This window comes from Microcaecilia unicolor, chromosome 10, assembly GCF_901765095.1.
Source record: "Microcaecilia unicolor chromosome 10, aMicUni1.1, whole genome shotgun sequence".
NCBI classification, from domain to species: Eukaryota; Metazoa; Chordata; class Amphibia; order Gymnophiona; family Siphonopidae; genus Microcaecilia; species Microcaecilia unicolor.
Window position 1 is genome coordinate 187,023,038 of NC_044040.1, and position 25,428 is coordinate 187,048,465.

A 25,428-nucleotide genomic window follows, 5' to 3' on the forward strand; every position below is an offset into this window, starting at 1 on the left:
CCTTTTGCTCCTCAGCATTATATACCATAGCTGATGTATTCAATGTGAAAATATGAGCCAGCTGTTTGTAGGTCCTTCTTGGGCCCCCCCCCCCCCCCCCCCCCACCAATGTGGCTTGTGGGTACGGATATGTGTCCATCAGACAGCAAACACTGTGTATGTGGTACCTGGAGTTATGTGGAAGTGTGTACCTGGCAGATCACACCTGGTACACTATTAATCTCTTATTGATGGCACTCTGTATTGTGGGTCAGTATGGTGGAGGGGAGGGAGGAAGGGAGAGAGAGATGCTGGCTGGCCATTTTTATTCATGAACACAAATATCCATCCAGCCTCCCTGGCCCAACCCCCCTGCACATATGGCCATGCAGGTTGGAATGAACAGGTGGCGTTCTGTCTGGCCAACATTCTCAGACATACATCACCTTCTCATTCACACAGCACATTTAATGCTATGCATATTGCTGCCTCCTTCCTCTCAACTCAACAGCACCATTTGGTGATATGTAATGCACAAGGGAGACAAACACACACACACACCCTGATAGTTATATTATAACAGAAACATTTATTTCCCCCCCACCCCCACCCCCACCCCTACAAAATAAGCCCCAACAATGCCCTCCTCCCCCCCACAACTCCCCACACACCCCAACAATTCCCTCCCCCACCCCCCACAGAACCCCCAACATTTCCCTCCCCCCACACACACAACCCCAACATTTCCCTCCCCCCACACACACAACCCCAACATTTCCCTCCCCCCACACGCACAACCCCAACAGGCCCCCCCTATTTAAATTAAGGGCGGCCACGCCCTCTTAGTAAGGCCCTCTGTAGCAGGGCAATGAGCAGCCCCAGCAGTACCCTTAGTGGGCCCTGGAGCTGCTCATTGCCCTGCCGTAGGGCTGTCACCTCCTGCAGCAGCTGGTGCTGGCCAACTAGAAGTTGCTGCTGGCCAACTATAAGTTGCTGCTGGCCATCTACCAGCTGCTGCAGGAGGCGCACCACAGTGGCAGGCCCAAAGGCTGGAGGTGGGCCAGGGGACACGGAAGAAGATGGCCCAGGGGATGGAGGTGGGCCAGGCGATGGCGCTGCAGGTGGGGAGGGGTCCTCATGAATGTCCTCCTCATCTATGATGAGGACTCCCTCCTCCGAGTCCTCCGAGTCCTCCTGGTGGGCCGCCTCCTGGCCTGGCTGCTGCTCCTCCTCCTCCTCCTCCTCCTCCTGGTGCCCCTTCTCCTGCTCCTCCTCCTCCTGCTCCTCCTGCTCCTGCTCCTCCTCCTCCTCCTCCTGGAGGTGGTGGCCCTCCTCATCCTCCCGCTCAGCTTCCTGCTGGTGGAGCCCTGTGTATGTAAAAGGAGTGTGATTGAGATCAGTGCATACACCATGGCTTGCATAGTGCAGTAGCTGGGTGGTGTGAGGCAGGGGATGGGGCAGGGTGTGGTAAGGCGTAGCCTATGCCCATGGGGAATGAGCTGCATCAGATGACATGAAACAGAACCCTGGACCCTCCTCTGACACACACCACGCAGGACATGTTGCCATACCAAATTCATTGCTGACCAGCATGTTTGCATTGTGAGATGCAACGAGGGGTTGATGGGCAGTTGTTGTAGGAGTTATTGGGGGGGGGGGGGCAGTGGGAAGGGTGTTGAGCACAATTCTTTTATGTGATTTAGGCCATAACATGCAGTAAAAGTAGGGCCTCAGGCAGCTGTACCAGGACACAGTAATCAGCCACCACAATAAGGGGAATAGTAAAGTGTGGCATATCATCTCATTCATCTCGGGGGGATGGTCGGACGTTGCAAGCACGCTCATGGGAGAACCCCTGCAACCTGCATCCTTGATCTGGGACAGATATGGTATTACTAGGTGGCTATTAGGCACATGGGAAGTGATATTGTACAACACATTTGCTTTATTCATGAAATGTATGTAGTAATCTGTACAGGTGTCCTGTTTTTGAATACTTACGGCGAGCCCTGAGGTGCCTTCGCACCGCCCGGATGACGTCGGGCCTCTCCCGCCTCACCCTGCGGAACCGCCTCCGCAGGGACTCGAGGTCCCGGTGGACTCCAAAGCGTCTGTAAGATATAAGTTTGGAGAGCAGGGGTCAGGGGTGTTGGTCCTTTTTGTCCTCTGCACACATTCATTTGCTATTCACATACCAGAGAGAGAGGGTCTACAGTGTTGGGGGGGGGGCACCTCCATTGGTAGTGAATCATAGGAGCCACCTTTTTTCCATTTTGGGGGGTGGAACCCCCAGTGGAGATGACCCCTCCCTCCATACATATTTGATATTGGGGGTGGGGTGGTGAAGCACCCACAGCAGCCACCGAGTTGGTTCCTATGCAGATGATGCCAGAGAGGTGGGCATGAGGCCAGACAGTACCGTTTGTATACATTATAATGTATGCTTGTTAAACTACTTTATATGTGTTATCATGACCATGTTATAAAGTATGGTATAGGTTTCATTGGTCTCATGCTTCCACTATTCGGAGGCTCCAAAGAGGGGTTGGAAAATGTGGCCTTCACATAACTAACGAAATTGTCACATAACACTAATAGCAAATGTCACATACCTAACCTAACGAAATACATTCTTGTAGGGATGTGGGAATGGTGGTCGTTTCAATAACATACAGATTATTAGTGATTGTGCATGTTCCTATATTACTCATGATCCTTGCATGGACACTCCAGTTACTGCTGGTAACATTGATGACGGAGCTGTTATATGTGTAGGTACAGGAGGGGAGGGGGGTTGGGCCATAACCTTACCTCTCTAACCTTTCCCGGATGCGGGACCAGGCTCGCATGGCCTGCAGCCTGGGGGGCAGGTGATGGTACTGAATGAAGAGCCTGTGCCAGTGCCTTACACACAGCCGCACCAGCATCAGGCTCTCCTCCTGCCCGAAGTTGGGTTCCCTTCGTTGTGCCATTTTTCCACGTGTTGGAAAAGAAGTGCCTTATATAGACGACCTTGCGTGAGGGACGTCGTTTCACGCACAGCTCCATATATGGATGACCATTCCATATATGGCCCCTATCAGCACGTGGACGCCCTCGTAAGCATAGACGTCTTTGACGTGCACATGCCTGCAGGAGTGTGAAACGTGGCTTCTATAGATGAGTATGACGCACCCCACCCGACCCTTTTCACATATACACAATATACATTTACTGCATGTTCAGTAGGTGTACAGTGCATGCAGATCCGCACATTCAGATGGGCACATATGATGAATGTATGGGTGGAGCAGCATGATATGTCTGTAGTTGACACATATATGCGTTCGTCATATATTTCCGTACCTGGATGGCCTGAACAACATGTACTGTACTTGCGATACACCTATGTACATTATTTTACACACCACGTGATTTGGTCGTTTGCACCTGCAATAGTCGACCGTGTTAGGGCGCCCAATTTAGTCACGCTTATGCGCTCGTCATTTGATTGTTTTCTTACAGGGATAATCGATTATCGAAAAACGCCCACACTATTTTTCCATTATACAGGTCTATTTTTGGACGTTATCGTAAGAACGCCCTAATTCGTACTTGGACGATCTTTCCATTTTGCCCCTCTATAGCTCCTAAAGAGCTGTTAAAGTTATACTTTAAAGAAATTCTTCAAATAAAGGAAGAGGATACGCCTCCTCTGGCACAAGTATTTTATATTCCATCTAGAAATTTACAACAATTAGAATCCCAACCTTTGGATGTATCAGCTCTTTTAGAGCTTTCGGACACTGAACAAGTAACACCTGCTACTCTGATAGTTACGGTAGTTTTATCTCCGGATAAAACTTGGATATTAAGATTATTCTATAAAAATTCAGCAAAACTTTTTAAAGGCTTAAAGATCAGCATCTTTCCGGATGAATCAAGGGAAACACAGCTGCGCCGGAAGAAATTTCTACAGAAGAAACAAGAAGTGCTCACTTTGGGGGCAACATTTTTCCTTAAATTCCCTTGCAAATGCTTAGTCACTTACCAAACCGAAAAGTTTGCGTTTTTTGATCTTATTCAACTTGAGACTTTTATAACATCTAAAAGGATAGTTGGAACTAGTTTTCCAACTAGTAATAATGTTCAATAGTAATATAATAACGGCTAGATGCGTCTATTCACTCTCTTTAAATTTAAATTGCCTGTTTATTTGCTTCAACTTATTTGTATTTTTGAACTCTCGCATGGTGGACTTATATTGATTAGAGGAATATTTATGATGAAAATAGATTTTCCTGAATTTCTGTAACCTCTAAATTTCAATTTTTCTTTGAACAAGTTTTGTATGCTTGTAAAACTGAAATTTATAAATAAAAAAAATTAAAAAAAAAAAAAAAAAGGGGAAAAAAAGATAACTGTATCTCACTAATTATCTTTCTTGCGAAAAAAGACCCATAAAACATTATCAGTGCACTGAATTCAAAATTAGTGAGTTGATTTGCATGATACTGTACTACAGTAATTCATTAATTTTAAGTTTGAATATAATTTTACATTAATATTTTGTAGTTTCCATGTGTTAATGGCCCAAATTATGTCATGGTAACTGCAAAGCCTCTGTTTCAATTCACATACAGTTAACACAAAAACAGTCCATTTACTTCATATTAATTGCATTGCAGACAATGAGGATGTAAACCGTATTATCTACTGCATTAGCAGTTAAAGTACAGTAACTTACCACATGTTTAACTGCAAGGCATAGTCTACATCCAGTTTCCACCCCTTTAATGTGGCAATTAGCACAGGCTAAGTATCAAGCCACTGCATTAAATTTAATATAGGTGTGTGTTATCAGCACATGCTGATTCCTGCGTTAACTGCTTTAGGCAGTTTTGTAAAAGGGCAGCAGGCTACATATGAAATATTATTGTGTGATTGCCAATACTCAGAGAAATCTTTACAAATGGGGCTTTCATGCAAATCCCTAAAACTTCAGGGTCTCCTCGCATTTCTGCATGCAAAGTCCCCTTTGCAGAGGTTTCTGTGGGTTAGTACATCTGCATCGCTGTGAGAATATTGGAGGTCATCAGATCTCACTCTTGTTTTTAGAAAAAGCATGCTTAGCCAGAAGACCTAGTGGTTAGGGTGGTGGACTTTGGTACTGGGGAACTGAGGAACTGAGTTTGATTCCCACTTCAGGCACAGGCAGCTCCTTGTGACTCTGGGCAAGTCACTTAACCCTCCATTGCCCCATGTAAGCTGCATTGAGCCTGCCATGAGTGGGAAAGCACAGGGTACAAACGTAAAAAAACTTCCATTAGATCTAGAAATCAAAGATTAAAAGATCTCCATACTGTCACCAAAAGTCCAGCTTGCAATTCTCTTTAGGAAACCCCTGATTTCCACTTGGCATGGCTTATATTGTTTTGTTTAATACTCCCACGGGCAGTTGGCTTCAGTTTTCAGTCACCCTTTTTGTAAATGAACATTTTTATAGGCTTATAAGGCCGGTCCTGTCCTCAACTTCAATCCTTGACCTCTTGCTTTTTTTTTAATTTAGTTACTGCCTCTGACAGCTTATTGGTTTCAATCCATTCCTTTGCTGTCAGGATCTTATATACTTCTATGAGATTCTACCTTAACCCTCCCCCCATCCCATAACCAGTGCCTTAGGATATACAGAATGCTTCCTCTAAGGAACTAAACGTACGGCTCTATAGACATAAACCATTCACCTTGCTGTACTGTCATTATACATTACAATCAATGGCCCATTCATTTACAAAAGGGCTAGTTCTGTTTCTTTGAGGTTATGCTGTATAAGTCATGTGTATATGATAGCACCATATAAAATAATGCATTGCCTAAAAATCCTAAATGATTCTGTCTGCCCTTACTGATGGACAGTGGTGTTCCTAGGGGGGCTGACACCCAGGGCGGATTGCCGATGCGCCCCGCCCCCTGGGTGCAGCGCCCAACCCCCGGAACAGCGTGACCCCCCCCCCAGCGAAAGAACCCACAATCCCCTGGCAAAAGAACCCCCCCAGGGTGCACGCCGCTGGGGGGTGGGTGCCGCGCGCCTGCCGGCTCTTCGTTTTCATGCTCCCTCTGCCCCGGAACAGGAAGTAACCTGTTCCAGGGCAAAGGGAGCATGAAAACGAAGAGCCAACAGGCGCGCGGCACCCCCCCCCCCCAGCGGCGAGCACCCGGGGCGGACCGCCCCCACCGCCCCCCCCTTGGTACGCCACTGCTGATGGGGTGTTCTCAGGTACAGTGATTGAGTATCTCCCAATCCATTTCAAAAATTATAGGTAAGGGGGGGGGATAAGGGTACTGGGATTTTAAACAAGACCTGAGGGTCCACTGAACCCTACTAAAATTTAGAAAAGCAGCAACCTACATTGACAAATTTAGGCTTTTTTTGGTTCTAGTTAGCTGCTGCTTTTTAATGTTTTCTTGTGACCCACAGAGGTGATGTTTAGCTCTTACTGTAGTTTATGGATAATTGCAGATGATAAAAAGAAAGCTTGTTATCTTCTGCTGAGATGTATTGTACACTTGTCTGATAACCTGTTAAAAAATCTTGCCTAGTACCACATTCTTTGCAGGTTTCATATGTTCTAATTAGGGCTGCATGTTAATTAACAGCATGATAAATCCATTAATTATTAACTGCGATTAAAAATTGTAATCACTCTTAATGATTTGCAGGAGGTGCAGCACATTTGAGAGAAAGAGAGAGTGGGTAAGGCACACGAGGGCACATTTGAGAGAAAAACAGAGAGAGAGAGAATGGGTGAAGGCACGGGGGCACATGAGAGAAAATGGGCACACAGGGGGGCATATATGAGAGAGAATGGGTGAAGGCCCCCTCCAAAGTTGCAGTACCTGTTCAATGGCTGGTATCTGAAGTCCCGCCAGTCAAAGAAATCCACTGCCTGAGTCACCCCCTTCTTCCTCGTACTGTCTCAGGAGCGAGGAAGTCAGCAGGGTCCCTCCAGCAACCAAGGCTTGCACTTCCCAAGCATGCTTAGATCGTGCAAGAACTGAGCATGCTTGGGAATTGCCAGCATTGGCGGCTGAAGGCACCCTGCTGACTTCCTTGCTCCTTAGGCAGCACAAGGAGGAAGGGGGCTGCTTTGGCAGTGGATTTCTTTGACCGTGTAGACCCCTGATACAGGCATTGTTTCTGCTGAAACACGGCCATGTCAGGTCATTTTGCATGCACTGAAGATGCTGGTTGCAATAAAGTCTTTTTGGTTCCATACATAGTTCCAGCTATCCAGTTTTTGTTCTCGCTTTGGTCGTTTTTGGTCGAGGGGATTGTTTTCCTTCTTTGGTACTTCCAATTTCTACATATGGGATAACTCCTTGGAAAAATCCATGTCATTTTCTATGTGGAAAAAAAAAGTAAATAAATAAATATCATTACCTGCAGAACTCCAATCCAGGGCCGCCAAGAGACTAGGCCGGGCCCGGAGCAAGGCCACCCCGCCTCCCCCGCCGCTGCCACCCCTGTCGCTCCCCCGCCGCTGCAGTCCACGGTCTCACCTGCCTGCCTCCACGGCTCCGGGCCCCCTGCATTCAAGGCAGCAGTCACAGATCGACTCTCTTCTGGCCTTCCCTCCTGTGTCCCGCCCTCGTCTGATATAACTTCTGGTTTCCGTGAGGGCGGGACACAGGGAGGGAAGGCCCGAAGGGAGGCGATCTGTGACTGCCGCTTCGAATGCAGGGGGCCCGGAGCTGAGGAGGCAGGCAGGTGAGACTGGGAACTGCAGTGCCGGAGGCTGACCCTGGCGCCAGGCCCCCCTTGGAGGCCCGGGCCCGGGGAATTTTGTCCCCCCTGCCCCCCTTCTCGGCGGCCCTGCTCCAATCATAAAGGTATTCTCCGCATACAACTTGACTAAATTCTACTACAGTTTCAATAATATAGTTAAGCCTCTTACTGTACACCGCCTTGAGTGAATTCCTTCAAAAAGGTTGTAAGTAAATCCTAATAAATAAATAAATGTTTATTTACTTACTTTCTTACTTACTGATGGGCCCTTTTACTAACCTGCACAGGCGCCTACATGCGCCCAATGCACGCCAAATTGGAGTTATCACCCAGTTACCACGAGGCCCTTGTGGTAATTTCAATTTTGTTGTGCGTCCACTACGCGCGTCTGAAAAATATTTTTTATTATCAGATACAAGTGGAATTTAACGTGCATAGACCATTACCGCCCAGTTACTGCGTGAGACCTTACTGCTAGGTCAATGACTTGCAGTAAGGTCTCAGACCCAAAATGGACATGTGGCAATTTTCATTTTGCCGCAAGTCCATTTGCGGCATTTTGGTAGGTGCACTAAAAAATAATTCTGTGTGCGCCCAAAACATACGTCTACACTACCACAGGCCATTTTTCAGCGCACCTTAGTAAAAAGACCCCTTACTTTGGAGGAAAATCACCCAAGGTAGTGTACAATAACAGTAAGTCGAACATAGGCAATAGACAATTACAGCAGTAAAAATAATCAAACAATATTACCACTAGGGGTCATCCTTCCATATATGACCAGATTTAACTCTTTTAGGGATTTTTCTTTTCTTCTATTTGCTTCCTATTAGTAAGTGCTACCTGCTTACCGCCTTCTATTTATGAGGCACTAAAAGCTCCTGCATTAACTCTGTGTTATCCTAACTGGCTAGCTGAATATCATGTGAATACCCATTCTCACCCAGTTACGCCCCCTCCAAAATGTTTTTAAGACATGGTTAAGGAAACAGCTAGCATGCACAAACAAACGTGTTCCGCTGTAGCCTGTTGACATGCACTAGCCGCATGTTAAGGGCTTTATGTCCATTTGTATTTTTGTAAGTCATCTATACTTTTTATAAGTTAAATATCACTAAGATATCTTACATGCAAATGAAAAAAATTAACTATTTTTTACCGTTTGTAATTTTAAATTTGGAAAAGTCACACAAACATCAACTGAACTATGAAATTTCTAATAAAAATATTTTAAATAACGTAAATTCTACCAAAGTCTCTTGATCAGAGCATATTCTACGTATTCTAAGCATCTGAGAAAGCTGTAAACAGTTTTTGAGATGAGTTGGATGACACCTTGAATTATGCAAAAAAGTGTCTGTAGGCTTCTCAAAGGACTTCGTAACAAATTCTGAACCATCGAATTTAATATCCACATCCAAAAAGAGGATAGCAGAGGTTGAATGTTGTTCGGTAAACTGTATATTTTCATCACATCCATTCAACCATGACACAAATTGCTCCAATTCTTCAGATGACCCCCTCTATAACATGAATACATCGTCAATAAATCTCTACCAGCAAACGATCTTGTGCTCAAATGGGGAACAATGAATCCATTCTTTCTCAAAAGATGTCATAAACAAACTTATGGTGGACAGAGCAAAGGTGGTTCCCATCGCTATACCACTAACTTGCAGATAAAAAAAACACTGTTGAACACAAATAAATTCTCTTTTAACGTCAGCCCTGTAACCTGCATCGAAAAATCTGTAGGAACAGAATGAGATGTCTCGTGTGTGATTCTAATGTACATTTTACAACAGATAAAGCATTATCCTGTGGTAATGATGTATAAGGGGACTAGAGGAGTGGCCTAGTGGTTAGGGTGGTGGACTTTGGTCCTGGGGAACTGAGGAACTGAGTTCAATTCCCACTTCAGGCACAGGCAGCTCCTTGTGACTCTGGGCAAGTCACTTAACCCTCCATTGCCCCATGTAAGCCACATTGAGCCTGCCATGAGTGGGAAAGCACAGGGTACAAATGTAACAAAAAAAAAAAGATACATCTAATGTCATCATCAAAAATGGACCCTTGTTCTTATCTATCCCTGCAAGTTTGCCTAAAAAATGTGTGGTGTCTAACATATGAGTTCTGGTTTCAGAAAGGTGTCCACAAAAATGAAGAGGGGCTCCAATAGAGAGCTTTGAGGACAAAATAGGTCTTCCGGGAGGCTTGTCCATGCCTTTGTGTACTTTAGGTACAGAAGTAACATTGTTGGGTGTTACTTTGAGAAATGCCTGGCATTTCTAAATGTGAATCTCATTGTTCACACACAATTGTCACTTTTGGATTTCTTATGGTAAAAGTGGAATTTATAATAACTAATCAACCTATTTAGAATTGAAATTTAGGGGGAAATTCATCAAGGTGCGGTAAAAGCTTACCTTTTACCAAACATTGATTTCCCGTGGAATTCAGCAACCTGCAGGTCCTGCAGGTTCCTGAATCCTATGTTTTTATTTATTTATTTATTAGGATTATTTACCGTCCTTTAGAAGGAATTCACTCAAAGCGGTGTACAATAAGAATAAATCGAACATGAGCAATAAACAATTACAGCAGTAAAAATATACAAATAACAATACAAAGTATGGCATAATATACTAACAATGTCAACACAATACATAATAGAACATTTTAATTGATAGTGAAGCGTATAAGCAAAGATGAAATATGTAGATAGTTAAGAGAGTAAGAGGAGTTAGAAAATAAGGTGACTAATTTAAAGAAAGTTGCACAAGATAAAGCTGGGAGAGAATATTATATCACTAAATAGATTCAGTCACAAAACCTGACTCCACAGCAATCTGTGGAAAGTAAAAGATTATTGCTTACCTGTAATTATTCTTGGAAGACAACAGTACAATCAAACTACACTGGTGGAAGAGAATAACGCTGCTTACGAGCCACCTCGCAAGCAACGGCATTCCTGCAGCCTGGAATCAGTATAAGTGTTGATTGGGCATATTCTGTAACACTGCACGTAATTTTTTTGTAACTCTCATGACCCGCCCAGGTCCCTCCCATGGCCACAACCCATTTTGAGATCCACGCTTTAGAATTTGCATGCACCACTTTGCAGATTACACTTAGAAAGTTGGGTGTGTAAATTCTAATTAGTGCCGATAATTGCTTATCACCCAATTATCGGCCTTGATTGACTTGTTAATCAATTAAGTTGCTCACGCAATTTGGCTGCACTGCCAAGTTTGCACATGCAACTTTAGTTGCCATATATAGAATTTCCCCCCTTAATGGGTATCTTCCCAGGCTGTCAAGGTCTGCTATTTTTAGATACCAAAGATCAAAATCAAGGCCAAAATCAGAAGATGCTAAAGGTAAATATATAGAGGCCCTTTTACCAAGCTGAGGTAAAAAGGGGTCTTAGCGTGACCTTACGTGGGTTATTCCCATGCACTGAGGCCATTTTTACTGCCAGGGTATAATGGCTGATTTTTCCATTTGCCTCAGCATACCCCACGGTAAGCCATTGTTTTTGCTATAGTAAGCATTCGTTGAAAAGATGGCAGTGCCAGCAGACGGGGGAACAGTGGCAGCACAGCTGGCAGGAAAGAAGATGCCGCCCAGCACAGAGACCACCAGACTGCTAGGGCCCTACAGGTAGGACTAGGGCGGTGGGGCATCAGATGTGGCGGTATCGGGCATCGGTATCGGGTGGTCTGAGGGGGGCCCAGACCACCCTCAGTGCCCGGGGGCCCAGACCACTTTCAGTCTGCCCCTGAAGGGCCCCATAGATTTTTCTATAATTGTTACTGTAAAAGAACAACAGGGGGAAAAAGGGGGTAGGTTAAATGCACTACTCATGCTCTCCCCTCTCCTCCTGTTGTTTCCTTTTTTTCCTTCCCTTCCCCCTTTCCCTTACTTTTCTTTTCCCTTCTTTCCCCTTCTCTTCACATCTTTTTTTTTTTGTTGTTACATTTGTACCCTGCACTTTTTCCCACTCATGGCAGGCTCAATGCGGCAGGCAATGAAGGGTTAAGTGACTTGCCCAGAGTCACAAGGAGCTGCCTGTGCCTGAAGTGGGAATCGAACTCAGTTCCCCAGTTCCCCAGGACCAAAGTCCACCACCCTAATCACTAGGCCACTCCTCCACATCTTTCCCTCTCTTCCCTGCTTTCCTATTTCCCATCCCTTTCTCTCCTTTCCTTTCCTTCCCTCTCCTGCTCCTCTCCCCGTTCCCTTCCCCCACTTCCCGATTTATTAAAAAGTATACTGAACAGTCTGCATGATTTTTTAACACTGCAGTAATTTGTATAGTAAAATGGTTATATTTACATCGTATTACATCGGCCCCAAAGTCAGGATTTGGCAATGGAGAAGACCCCAAATAAGAGAAACTTGTCCAATGAGCAGAGTGCATGAGGAAAGTATAGGGAGAGAAGGTATTGTTATGCTATGTTATCTGACCTGTTTTATTGCCTATGATTTTACTTTGTGACCTGTAATGCTATACTTTGCTTGTTTTGTTGTAAGCCACTGAGAACAGTAGATCATGTGGCATATAAATCAATGAATAAATAAATAAGGTCTTGTTGATCTTTATATAGGTCTTTGATACTGTCAATCATGCTATACTGCTGGGGGATTTGGATATCAAGGGTCAAGTGGATAAGTGGTTTGCCTCTTATTTGCAGCATAGGTTAAAGTGTGTTGATAAGGGGAAGTCTGACCCCTGGGAACTTATGCAGGGTTTAGCAGGGCTGCCGAGAGACCCAGCCGGCCCTGAAGCAGAACTGGAGCACTGCGCCACCCCCAATCGGGCTTCCACATTGCCCCCCACCCTCGGACCGGCGCTGCCGCACCAACTTGCGCTGCCCACCTCCTTATCGACTGCTGCTATCCTCTCCTGCTTCTGATGCGCGTGCCGCTCAGGACCCAGATGATTGCGTTAATGTGATATTGCGTTAACACAATCATTCAGGTCCTGGACGGCACGCAGCAGAAGCAGGAGAGAGACCAAGAGAAGATAGACCCGTCCCAGAGGCAGACAGGAAGAAGTTTGCATGTACCGAGGCCGGGCCCGGGGAATTTAACCCCCCAGTAGCATACCAAAGGGGGGGCGGTGGGGGCAGTCCGCCCCGGGTGCACGCCGCTGGGGGGTGCCGTGCGCCGGTCAGCTTCGTTCGTTTCCTGTTCCGGGGCAGAGGGAGCATGGAAACGAACGAAGCTGACCGGCGCGCGGCACCCCCCCCAGCGGCATGCACCCGGGGGGGTTCTTTCACCGGGGGGTGTCCTTTCGCCGGGGGGGCGGGGTGCATCGGCGATCCACCCCGGGTGTCAGCCCCCCTAGGAACGCCACTGTAACCCCCCCCCCCCCCATCCCTCTTGGTAGCCCTGGGGTTTGGTTCTCTCTCCCTGTTAATTCAACATATATGTTACAATTTTAGCTGATGTGTTTACTAGTGTAGGTTTAAACTGCATTTTCTATGTTGGCCACATATCTAGGACTTTCATGGCCACCAGAAGTCTGATATTCAGTGCTGGTTCCTGAATAACTCAATAGGCATAGAAAGGACTGCTCTTAATCTAGCCCTGCAAGCCTGATCATTTATGCAGATGACTTCCAGGTCTGCCCAACTCCACCTCTGGACCAACCCACTTAGTGGTTAGAGCACCGGCTGACACCAGGGAAGCCCAGTTCAAATCCCATGGTGGCTCCATGGGATCTTGGGAAGTCACTTAGTGGCCTTTTACAGTGTGCGGCAAAACAAGACTACCACCAGGCTATGATACCACCAGGCAATAATTTTGGATTTGGCGCACACCCATACCACCAGGACTAATTATTTTTTTATTTCCTATCGCTTGCTAATCCGGAACTACCGCCGGCCCAAAGAAGCTGCTGGCGGTAGTTCCGGCTGGAGTGTGTGCCATTTCCAGCATCTGGAAATTTTTTTTCGTGTAGTGTGATGATAACTCGGCAGTAATCAGGTATCACTGCATGCTGCTCTGTTACTGCCGGATTACCGCGGGGAGCCCTTGCCACCACCTCAATGGGTGGCGGTACGTGCTCCCCACCGCATGGCCACATGCTGTCACGCAGAAGAATCACCCAAACACAGGACAGGAAGAACAGACTTCCCGGTACCCTGGGCCGGAACTCTCAGACAAAAGCTGCCGCCAAGGCAGCTCAGGCTGACACCAACTGGACCGGAAATAGCCCAAACTTCACCTGCACTTAACCACCGTTCCTCAGGGGTTGAGCCCCAGAGTGCGGGCGGTCGGCAGGACTTACCGGACAGGGCAGGAAAACAGAGCTGCAGGGACCAGCAGGCTAAAGGAATCAGGAACCCGGCTGGAGCAGGGCAGGCAGCCGGCAGCAGAGTAAGCCAGGAGACAAGCCGGGTCTGGGCAGGCAGCAGTCAGAAGAGTAAGTCAGAAGACAAGCCAGGTCTGGGCAGGCAGCAGTCAGAAGAATAAGTCAGAAAACAAGCAGGATCAAAACCTAAAACAGGAAAAACTCAGCAGCACTGCAAACGACTTCCACCAAAGGAAACTCCTCTGAGGACCTCTGTTGCAAGGCAAGTAGGAACCTTTCCAGGTGGTTAATAAAGGCAGCCCACAAGGGAGTTCACCAGGTACGGGTACTGCTTAGTTCCAAAAAAACTCCCAAAACAATCTGGAGGGCTGGAAGATCCGGACCGGACCAACATATCTTCTGGAACATGGGAAAAGGTAAACCATCAATTTGCAGCATTCCCCAGGTCTAACCCCCGGGGCCCAAGGTGACTGTAAGCCAGGAACCTGGACACAACCGTGACACATGCCTACAGCGTGGCTTAATAAATAGAGCCATAAGTGTTTTTCTATGTAACTTCAAGGGGATGCACATGTTTGTGGAGCATGGGAGGGCCTTGGGCATGTCTCCAACTTACATGCATTGCATGGCGTTCTTGGACATACCCATTTACAGCAGCCATAGACGTGGCATAAATAGTCATGCCTAAATGTAGGCAAGCCAATGCAGGTTTATGCTAGTATTCTATAATGGAATGGGGGGGGGCAGATGCTGTTATGGAATAGGTGTGCAATTCCAGAGACCGCACCTATGGAAAGATATAAACAGGATGGAGTCGGTCCAGAGGGCGGCTACAAAACTGGTTAGCAGTCTTGGACATAAAACATATAAGGACAGGCTTATGAACCTCAACCTGTGTACGCTGGAAGAGAGGAGGAAAAGAGGAGATATGATGGAAACATTTAAAAATTTCAGGGGCATTAATGTATAGGAAGAGAGCCTTTTTCAAATGAAGGAAAACTCTGGAATGAGGGGGTATACGTCAGAAGGCGGGACTAAGGGCACAACAAACTCAGAAGCAAACAGGGAAGGCTGGAGATGGGCAGCAGGGCTTTAAATAATGCGGCGTTTCAACGGAGAGGTAATAAAAAAGAATGGATGGGAGGGTGGCGACGAAGGACAATCGCTGGACATGTTTGGGAGCGGGAGCGGGAGGGGAGGGAGGAGAATCGCTGGACATGTTTGGGAGCAGGAACAATCTTCCTTTACCCATACGCCATGCCCCCTCCCTACCCATCTTCAAATCTCTGCTTAAAACTCACCTCTTCAATGCTGCCTTCGGCACCTAACCGCTCGAGAAATATAAAATGCCCCAATCTATCCACCCTATCAGATTAACTGTTCACTCGTCCTCTAGATTGTTCACTTGTCTTTAGATTGTTCTCTTGTCTTTTAGATTGTAAGCTCTTTGAACAGGGACTGTCCTTCTATGTTTAAATTGTACAGCGCTGCGTAACCCTAGTAGCGCTTTAGAAATGTTAGTTAGTAGTAGTAGTAGTAGAGGGGAGGGCAGGGGAGGGAGGAGAATCACTGAACATGTTTGGGAGTGGGAGGGGAGGGCAGAGGAGGGAGGAGAATTGCTGGGCATGGATGGGTAGAGAGGGGCAGGGGAGAGAAGACAATTGCTGGGCATGGATGGGTAGAGGGGGACAGGGGAGAGAAGACAATTGCTGGGCATGGATGGGTAGAGGGGGCAGGGGAGAGAAGACAATTGCTGGGCATGGATGGGTAGAGGGGGGCAGGGGAGAGAAGACAATTGCTGAGCATGGATGGGTAGAGGGGGCAGGGGAGAGAAGACAATTGCTGGGCATGGATGGGTAGAGGGGGCAAGGGAGCGAAGACAATTGCTGGGCATGGATGGGTAGAGGGGGGCAAGGGAGAGAAGACAATTGCTGGGCATGGATGGGTAGAGGGGTGCAGGGGAGAGAAGAGAATTGCTGGGCATGGAGGGCAGGGGAGAGAAGAGAATTGCTGGGCATGAATGGATAGAGGGGGACAGGGGAGAGAAGCGAATTGCTGGGAATGGATGGGTAGAGGGGGGCAGGGGAGAGAAGAGAGTTTCAGGACATGGATGGCGGGGAGAGCAAGAGAAATTCTGGACATGGATGGAGGGAAGGGAAGGGAGAGAGAAGAAATGCTGGACATGGAGGGAAGATAGAGGAAGGAGATTAGATGAGGGAAAAGGAAGTGAGGAGAGAAACTGCACATGGATGGAGAAAATAGGCAGAAGCTGGATCCACTGTACAGTCAAGTCTGCGGAGGACCAGAAATGAAGAAGAAAGGAGGAAAGAAAAGAAATAAATGGAAAGGAAGCCCTGGAAACGGAGTCAAGGGAACAGATAGAGAGCAGCAGAATCAGATACTGGGCCAGCATGATCAGAAAAACAGTCACCAGACAACAAAGGTAGAAAAAAAATCATTTTATTTTCATTATAGTGTTTGGAATATGTCCACTTTGAGAATCAGGTGCTGAATGTTAAAAGTTTATATTTATTTACTTATTTATGGCATTTTATCCCATATTAAACATGAATTAGATTGGAACCTGGGATCATTTAATTTTTTTTTCCTGGAGAGAGTAATGCATTGCCCCCCCCCCCCCCCCCCCCCAGTTATAGCCAGCTCTGCAATTTTGGGGGGGCGCAGAGGTGGACTGGGGAGAGAGAGCCTGTTGTTAAACATTTACCAGCACACCACTGACTGGATGCCTCTACTTTCCTTTACAGAACTGCCCTCCGCACGTCTTATTGTATAAAGTTCATTTTATTATTTATCCTTACTTACAATTGTCCTTATACTTTTACAATCTTTATGACACACACAAAAAAAATTAAAATGTACCAGATAAGGATATCATAATACACCAACAATGCTCTCTAAATCCATATTTAAAATAAGCAAAGCACAACAATTTAAATAAGGATTTATAGTATTGCTACAATCTTTCTGGGCATTTCAAGGTCTTACTTGGAATCACAGAACAGAAAATGGCTCCGTTTAGCTTTGACATCTGAAACATTCCTGAACCCTGAAGAGGCACCATGCTATCAAGGAGATGACATCTTCTGACCTGTTTTAAAGGGACTGGCATATTTCCACAGACTGCACCGTGACTGGCTAATTACTTGTATGTGATGAAGTAAATTAACATGGAAATTAATTTCTTTCAAAATTACCCAGGCAGGGCATTCACTTCAGCATGATTATCCCAATTCCATGTAGACTGTAGTAAAACAGCATTTAAAAAAAAAGTATAAAATAAGAACTATAATTGCATAAACAGATAAGAAATGTTCCCTGAGTAACGATCCTCTCTCTCTCTCTCTATCTATATAGTATGCATGGAAGTAATTCCATAACTACAGGGTGCCTGTTGCAGCCCACTTTCCTTTATAGAATACTAACGTAACAGTGAAAACGCATACCCATTAGTTAAGTGTGAACGCTTGCATCAGCTGAGTTACGGAGATACGCACACAACTTATAGTATTCTACAAGTTACATCCGTAAGTGTGAGTTCCACTCAGACTCCGCCTACACGAACGCCCACCTGTAAAATATGCCTATGTAAGATACATGTCTATTTACAGAATAGTTCTTAGGTGGAATTTTGGCAGTTATGCGAGTATGTGCATACATATCTATTTATGTATTTATTAGGATGTATTAACCGCCTGTATGAAGAGATTCACCCAAGGTGGCAGGGGCGGCCCAAATGCCACTGCCCCTCCCCCCCCCCCCCCGGGCCATGGTTTGCCATCTCCCTTTTCCTTCCTCCACCCCCTTCCCTGAGTTTACCTTCTTTTTCCATTTTCCAAAAGGCGGCGGCAGCAGTGAATCCCATACTCTGCCCTGCCACTGGCACTGGCCTCTTCTCTACTGCAGCCCCGATAAAAAAGTTCCAAACAAAAAAAAGCTCCCGACATAATAGCCTCTGACATAACAGCCACTGTCAAAACGACCTACCCACAATATAGCCCTTGACAAATTAGCCCCCTGACAAAAGGGCCAGATCAGGCAGCCCAGAATATGGCACTGCATTTTTTTTCCTAATAATCTTACCTTGCCAAACAGGATAAGGTTAGTAAGACTATGAAAATAATGACAACATTGTTTTTGGGGTTTTTTTAAATTAGCATTTTGATGGAAGAATAGTTTCAGAACCTTGGCCACCTTTAAATCTAGACTGAAAGCCCACCTCTTTAACATTGCTTTTGACTCATAACCACTTGTAACCACTCGCCTCCACCTACCCTCCTCTCCTCCTTCCTGTACACATTAATTGATTTGATTACTTTATTTTTATTTTTTTTTTTTGTCTATTAGATTGTAAGCTCTTTGAGCAGGGACTGTCTTTCTTCTATGTTTGTGCAGTGCTGCGTACGCCTTGTAGCGCTATAGAAATGCTAAATAGTAGTAGTAGTAGTAAAACAGATCATGAATACCGGTTGGTAGCTATAGAATTTTGTTTATTGATATATGCTTTATACAATGCAATGCTGGTAGGAGCTTTTATCAGTGAAGATTTCACTTCTAGTTTATCAACTTCTTTTGTGATGTGTTATTTTTTCTGAGGAGGCTGTTTTGTTAAGGGGGCTATTTTGTGTAGGGGCTATTTTGTCAAGGGTTGTTTTGTGGGAGGGGCCATTTTGTCAAGGGCTATTTTGTTAGGGTGTGAAATGTCAAGGGTTATTTTGTTACAAGTCTGTTTTGTCAGGGCTATTATGACTGGGTGCCGATTATTCTAATGAATTCTATTGATAAGCCAGCAGCAATCCAACAATTTTTTCAATAGACGGGAGTAATAAAGGCTGGAATCAATATCGTATAACACAGCGTCTTACACATTCACACTATATAGGAAAAAGTCACAGACCTCAGTGGTGACTCATTTCACAAGGGCAGAACCACTCTTGGCTTGCCTTGCCTCCTCACTGGTCTGAACAGACTTTCCTTTAATTAAAGTTCATTTTTAATGTGTATTTTAAATAGTTATTTATAGTGTTTTTAGATACTTATAATTGTTTAAAACTTCACTTATCTTAGTAAATTGAGAGACTATCAACCAACATGCGGCATGTTTCACATAAGCTGAAGTGTGAAGGGTGAGGACCAGTCCCTGATGCAGCTTATGCAAAACATGCCACATGTCGGTTGATGGTCTCTCAATTTACTAAGTTTTAAACAATTATAAATATCTAAAAAACTATAAATAACTATTTAAAATACATATTAAAAATGAAGTTTAATTAAAGGAAAGTCTGTTCAGAGCAGTGAGGAGGCAAGGCAAGCCAAGAGTGGTTCTGCCCTTGTGAAACGAGTCACCACTGAGGTCTGTGACTTTTTCCTATATAGTGTGAAGTGTAAGACGCTGGCTTGTACGAGATTATTCTAATGAATTGCACACAATCAGTGCATAATATTTAGCACTTACTTTATCCCACTTAAGGAACACATTGCATTCAAGATCTGCACAATTGTACACAAAATCATTCACGCAGACGCCCCAACCTACATGCTAAACCTCGTGGACCTACCTCCCAGAAACGCCACAAGATCATCTCGCAAATTTCTCAACCTACACTTCCCCAGCTGTAAAGGAATAAAATACAAGCTGATGCACGCCACCACCTTCTCTTATATGAGCACGCAGTTATGGAATGCATTACCCGCAGAACTGAAAACAATCGACGAAACAACTACCTTTCGCAAATCTCTGAAGACATATTTCTTCAACAAAGCCTACAATGAGAACCTACAGCCCCACTAATCCACTTCACCAACCCATTCAGTTATGAAAACCCATCTTCTATATATACCCTAATAAATCCCTTCCTTCTCTTTCTTCCCTTAATTAATCTATACACAATACTAACCATACTTGATATAATGGAATAACTATGTTAACAATACTATCCAGCTTATAATTGAAAAAGAAAAACGCCTATATTGCGACCCAAATCGGGAGATAGACGTTTATCTCACAAAAACGAATAAAGCGGTATAATCGAAAGCCGAATTTGGACGTTTTCAACTGCACTCCGTCGCGGATGCGGACAAAATTGATGGGGGCATGTCGAAGGCGTGGTGAAGGCGGAACTGGGGCGTGGTTATCGGGCGATCAGAGATGGGCGCCTTTCGCCGATAATGGAAGAAAAATATGCGTTTTTAGCGAGAATTTAGGGCACTTTTCCTGGACCCTGTTTTTCCACGAATAAGGCCCCAAAAAGTGCCCTAAATGACCAGATGACCACTGGAGGGAATCGGGGATGACCTCCCCTGACTCCCCCAGTGGTCACAAACCCCCTCCCACCACAAAATATGCCGTTTCACAACTTTTTATTTTCACCCTCAAATGTCATACCCACCTCCCTGGCAGCAGTATGCAGGTCACTGGAGCAGTTATTAGGGGGTGCAGTGGACTTCAGGCAGGTGGACCCAGGCCCATCCCCCCCCACCTGTTACACTTGTGCTGGTAAATGGGAGCCCTCCAAACCGCCCCCCAAACCCACTGTACCCACATGTAGGTGCCCCCCTTCACCCCTTAGGGCTATAGTAATGGTGTAGACTTGTGGGCAGTAGGTTTTGAGGGGGATTTGGGGAGTTCAACACCCAAGGGAAGGGTGCTATGCACCTGGGAGCTCTTTTACCTTTTTTTTTGTTTTTGTAAAAGTGCCCCCTAGGGTGCCCGGTTGGTGTCCTGGTATGTGAGGGGGACCAGTGCACTACGACTCCTGGCCCCTCCCACGAACAAATGCCTTGGATTTATTCGTTTTTGAGCCGGGCGCTTTCATTTTCCATTATCACTGAAAAACAAAAACGCCCAGCTCACAAATTGTCGAATAAAACATGGACGTCTATTTTTTTCGAAAATATGGTTCGGTCCGCCCCTTCACGGGCCCGTTCTCGGAGATAAACGCCCATGGAGATAGACGTTTTTGTTCAATTATGCCCCTCCACGTAAGCCACTTTGAGCCTGCAAATAGGTGGGATAAGGTGGGATACAAATGCAATAAATAAATAAACAATTGTCCTCCATGTGGTCGTGATTATGTGAACACAAACATTAAATGAAGAGATTGCATTGTGTGTATATATAAATTCACACACTAATAATAAAAATGAATTAAATGCAGGAATAAAAGAACATTTTTGTATTCTTAAATTACAATCCCACCTATATGCCCCTTGGTGTATATCACTCAGATTTTTATTGATTAGGATGAACTGAGTTGCTTTCTGAACATTTCAGCCACTGGCATTAAAACAGATATTAGATGCTAGAGTGAACCAGTTACAGAAGTACATTTAATACGAAAATGCTACTTGTGAAAGATATTGCTATAGCCCCAGTGCTTTGTTCCTCAGATATAATGCATGAAATATATATTTTATTTGTAGACACGTTCGCTACTATGCTGTATACAAATGGTCCATAAAATTTCATCAGGACTGTATCAGACCATAGTTGCGTCCCACTACCAGTGGAAAGAAAATGCGAGCTGGGAACAATTTTTGCATCTGTCTATATTTGTGACAAGTGTGGATGCACCAGTCACATAGGGCTGAATTCACTAAACAGCAGCACACAATAGGCACTGGAAAATAAATCAGCCTTCAGAACTATTCTATAAAACATACTCTAGGATGAACGCCCTTTTTATAAGAGTGCCTAGCAGGGCTTCCCATGCCCAAGACTGAGTGTGAGGACTGCTGAAACCTGGTGTAAATCCTGGCACACAACTTGTGCATACATCACCTAAAATCTATTACACTGTCCAGCTTATTTTCAAAAGAGACGGACGCCCATTTTCCGACACAAATCGGGAGATGGACGTCCGTCTCAAAAACAGGTATAATCGAAAGCTGAATTTGGACGGCCCCAACTGCTTTCCGTCACGGGGACGGGCGAAATTCTCGGGGGCGTGGCCGAACAGTAGCGAAGGCGGAACAGGGGCGTTCCGGGGCGTGGTTAACAGATGGACCTCCGTGCCTGATAATGGAAAGAAGCAAGACGTCCCCGACGAGCATTTAGTCCACACAAAGTTGGTCCTGTTTTTTTCACGACCAAGCTTCCAAAAAGTGCCCACACTGACCAGATGACAACCGAAGGGAATCGGGGATGATCTCCGCTGTCTCCCCCAGTGGTCACTAACCCCCTCCCACCCTAAAAAACAAACTGTTTAACTATTTTTTCCAGCCTCTATGTCAGCCTCAAATACCATACCTAGCTCCATGACAGCAGTATGCAGGTCCCCCGAGCAATTTTAGTTTAGTTGGTGCTGCGTGGGACCCATGCAGACAGCAAAAATCGGAAGAAAAAAAAACATGCAAGTGCAGTCAGGGACGTCCCCAAAAAAAAACATGCAAGTGCAGTCAGGGACATCCAAATTAAAACAATAGTAATAGGGGGATTTGAACCAGCCACCTTCTGATTACAAGACTTGTATTCTAAACAAAAAAAAACAGCACCACGGGCCTTTAAAAATGGAACACAGTTCTTTAATGAATGAGCCTTGACAAAAAGACCCGACATGGGCCGTGTTTCGGTGACTAGCACCTGCGTCAGGGGTCACAGTGATGACGTGGATACAGAAAGTGAAAGTGCCTTGGTGCTTTGTAACTTTTACTACATGAGACGTGGGGTAAGGAATAATATATTGTGGAGGAATATATTCGAGTTATTCTCCAAGTTTTCCACGTCATCACTGTGACCCCTGATGCAGGTGCTAGTCACCGAAACACGGCCCGTGTCGGGTCTTTTTGTCAAGGCTCATTCATTAAAGAACTGTGTTCCATTTTTAAAGGCCCGTGGTGCTGTTTTTTTTGTTTGGACTTTAGTTTGTACTTCGTTCCCTCTCTTTTGTTATATCCAAGACTTGTATTCTAACCACTGCACCATTTATTCAGTTGCTTAGACATTTCTTCCCTTTCCATTAAGTCCCTTCAAGTTTCTGTCAGCCAATCACAGCTCATTTACCTGACATTGGTGTCAGTTAAACGAGCTGTGATTGGCTGACAGAAACTTGAAGGGACTTAATGGAAAGGGAAGAAGGTCTAGGTAGCTGAATAAGTGGTGCAGTGGTTAGAGCATAGGTCTTGTTATCAGAAGGTGGCTGGTTCAAATCCCCCCATTACTATTGTTTTAATTTGGACGTCCCTGACTGCACTTGCATGGTTTTCTTTTTGGACGTCCCTGACTGCACTTGCATGGTTTTTTTTCTTCCGATTTTTGCTCTCTGCATGGGTCCTGCGCAGCACCAACTAAACTAAAATTGCTCTGGTTCAAATCCCCCTATTACTATTGTTTTAATTTGGACATCCCTGACTGCACTTGCATGTTTTTTTTTTGGACGTCCCTGACTGCACTTGCATGTTTTTTTTTCTTCCGATTTTTGCTGTCTGTATGAGTTCCGCGCAGCACCAACTAAACTAAAATTGCTCCGGGGACCTGAATACTGCTGTCATGGAGCTAGGTATGATATTTCAGGCTGGCATAGAGGCATCTCAGGGGGACCAGTGCACTACGAATGCTGGCCCCTCCCACGACCAAATGGCTTGGATTAGGTCCGTTTTTGAGATGGCCGGCAGCGGTTTCGATTATCGCTGAAAACCGTGGACGGCCATCTCTAGGTCCAGCGATCTCACCATTTGTGTCGTCTATCTCTAGAGTCGACACAAATGATGGGATTTCAGCGGGCCGAACCGTATAATCGAAACCGAAGATGGACGGCCATCTCGTTTCGATTTTACAGTTCGCTCTGCCTCTTCGCGGAGCCATCTCCGGAGATGGATGTTTTTACACTGGGCGTTCGCGTTCGATCATGCCCCTCTGTGTGTAAATCTTTGGAACGCTCCTGACTTGCCCATGCCCTCCCATGGCCACATCCCCTTTTGGGTTGCATGCAAGAAGATTTGGGTGTGGATTGTTACATAATCACACAAAGCCAAATTAGTGCCAATTAACATCAATAATTGATTGCTAGCCATCTTTATTAATTGTTAAAAGCTTGTTAACTAATTTATTTGTGTGTTGGATTGTTAATGGCTTGTTAACTAAGGGGTCCTTTTACTAAGGTGCGCCGAAAAATGGGCTGTGCTAGTGTAGGCATGTGTTTTGGGCACGCGCCGATCCATTTTTCAGCGTGCCTGTAAAAAGGGCCTTTTTGTTTACATTTTTGTCAAAAATACACGTGTGGCAAAACAAAAATTGGCCTACATCCATTTTGGGTCTGAGACCTTATTGCCAGCAAATGACTTAGTGGTAAGGTCTCACGCGTTAACCGTGAGGTAATCATCTAAGTGCGTAGAATGACGATTACCACCCAGTTTCTGCCGTGCACCAGAAAATGAAAATTTTATTTTCCAACGTGCATAGCAGACACGCATAAAAAATGAAATTATCGCAAGGGCCAAGTGGTAGCTGGGTGGTAACTCCAAACTGACACGTGTTGGGCACGTGTAGGCGCCTACGCAGCTTAGTAAAAGGGCCCCCAATTTATTTGAGTGTTGATTGCTAATGGCTTGTTAACTAATTTATTTGTGTGTTGACTGTTAATGACTTGTTAACTAGTTTATTTGTGTATTGATTGCTAATGACTTGTTAACTGATTTATTTGTGTGTTGATTGCTAATGGCTTGTTAACTAATTTATTTGACTGCTACTTATAGAATCCAGGGGATAGTCCTTTATAAGGCACTAAATTTCACACTCAACAGCGGTGTTGCTCACACCAGATGTTTAAGCAGTATCTCCATATCTGAAATGCAATAAAACCTGATTATGATTAGCAGACCTCCATATTTTACCTGAAAAGGGATGACAACATTTCTAATTCTCTGAGTGGGCCTTTTACAAAGGCGCAGTAGCGTTTTTTTGTGTAGGCTAAATGCTAGAGATGCCTATCCAGTTTATAATCGAAAGAGAAAAATGCCTATATTGCGACCCAAATCGGGAGATAGACGTTTATCTCCCCAAAACGTATAAATCGGTATAATCGAAAGCCGATTTTGGACGTTTTCAACTGCACTCCGTCGCAGATGCGGACAAAGTTGATTGGGGCGTGTCAGAGGTGTGGCGAAGGCGGAACTGGGGCGTGGTTATCGGCTGAACAGAGATGGGCGCATCTCACCGATAATGGAAAAAAAGTATGCGTTTTTAGCTAGAATTTAGGACACTTTTCCTGGACCCTGTTTGTTCATGAATAAGGCCCCAAAAAGTGCCCTAAATGACCAGATGACCACCGGAAGGAATCGGGGATGACCTCCCCTGACTCCCCCAGTGGTCACTAACCCCCTCCCACCACAAAAAATGATGTTTCA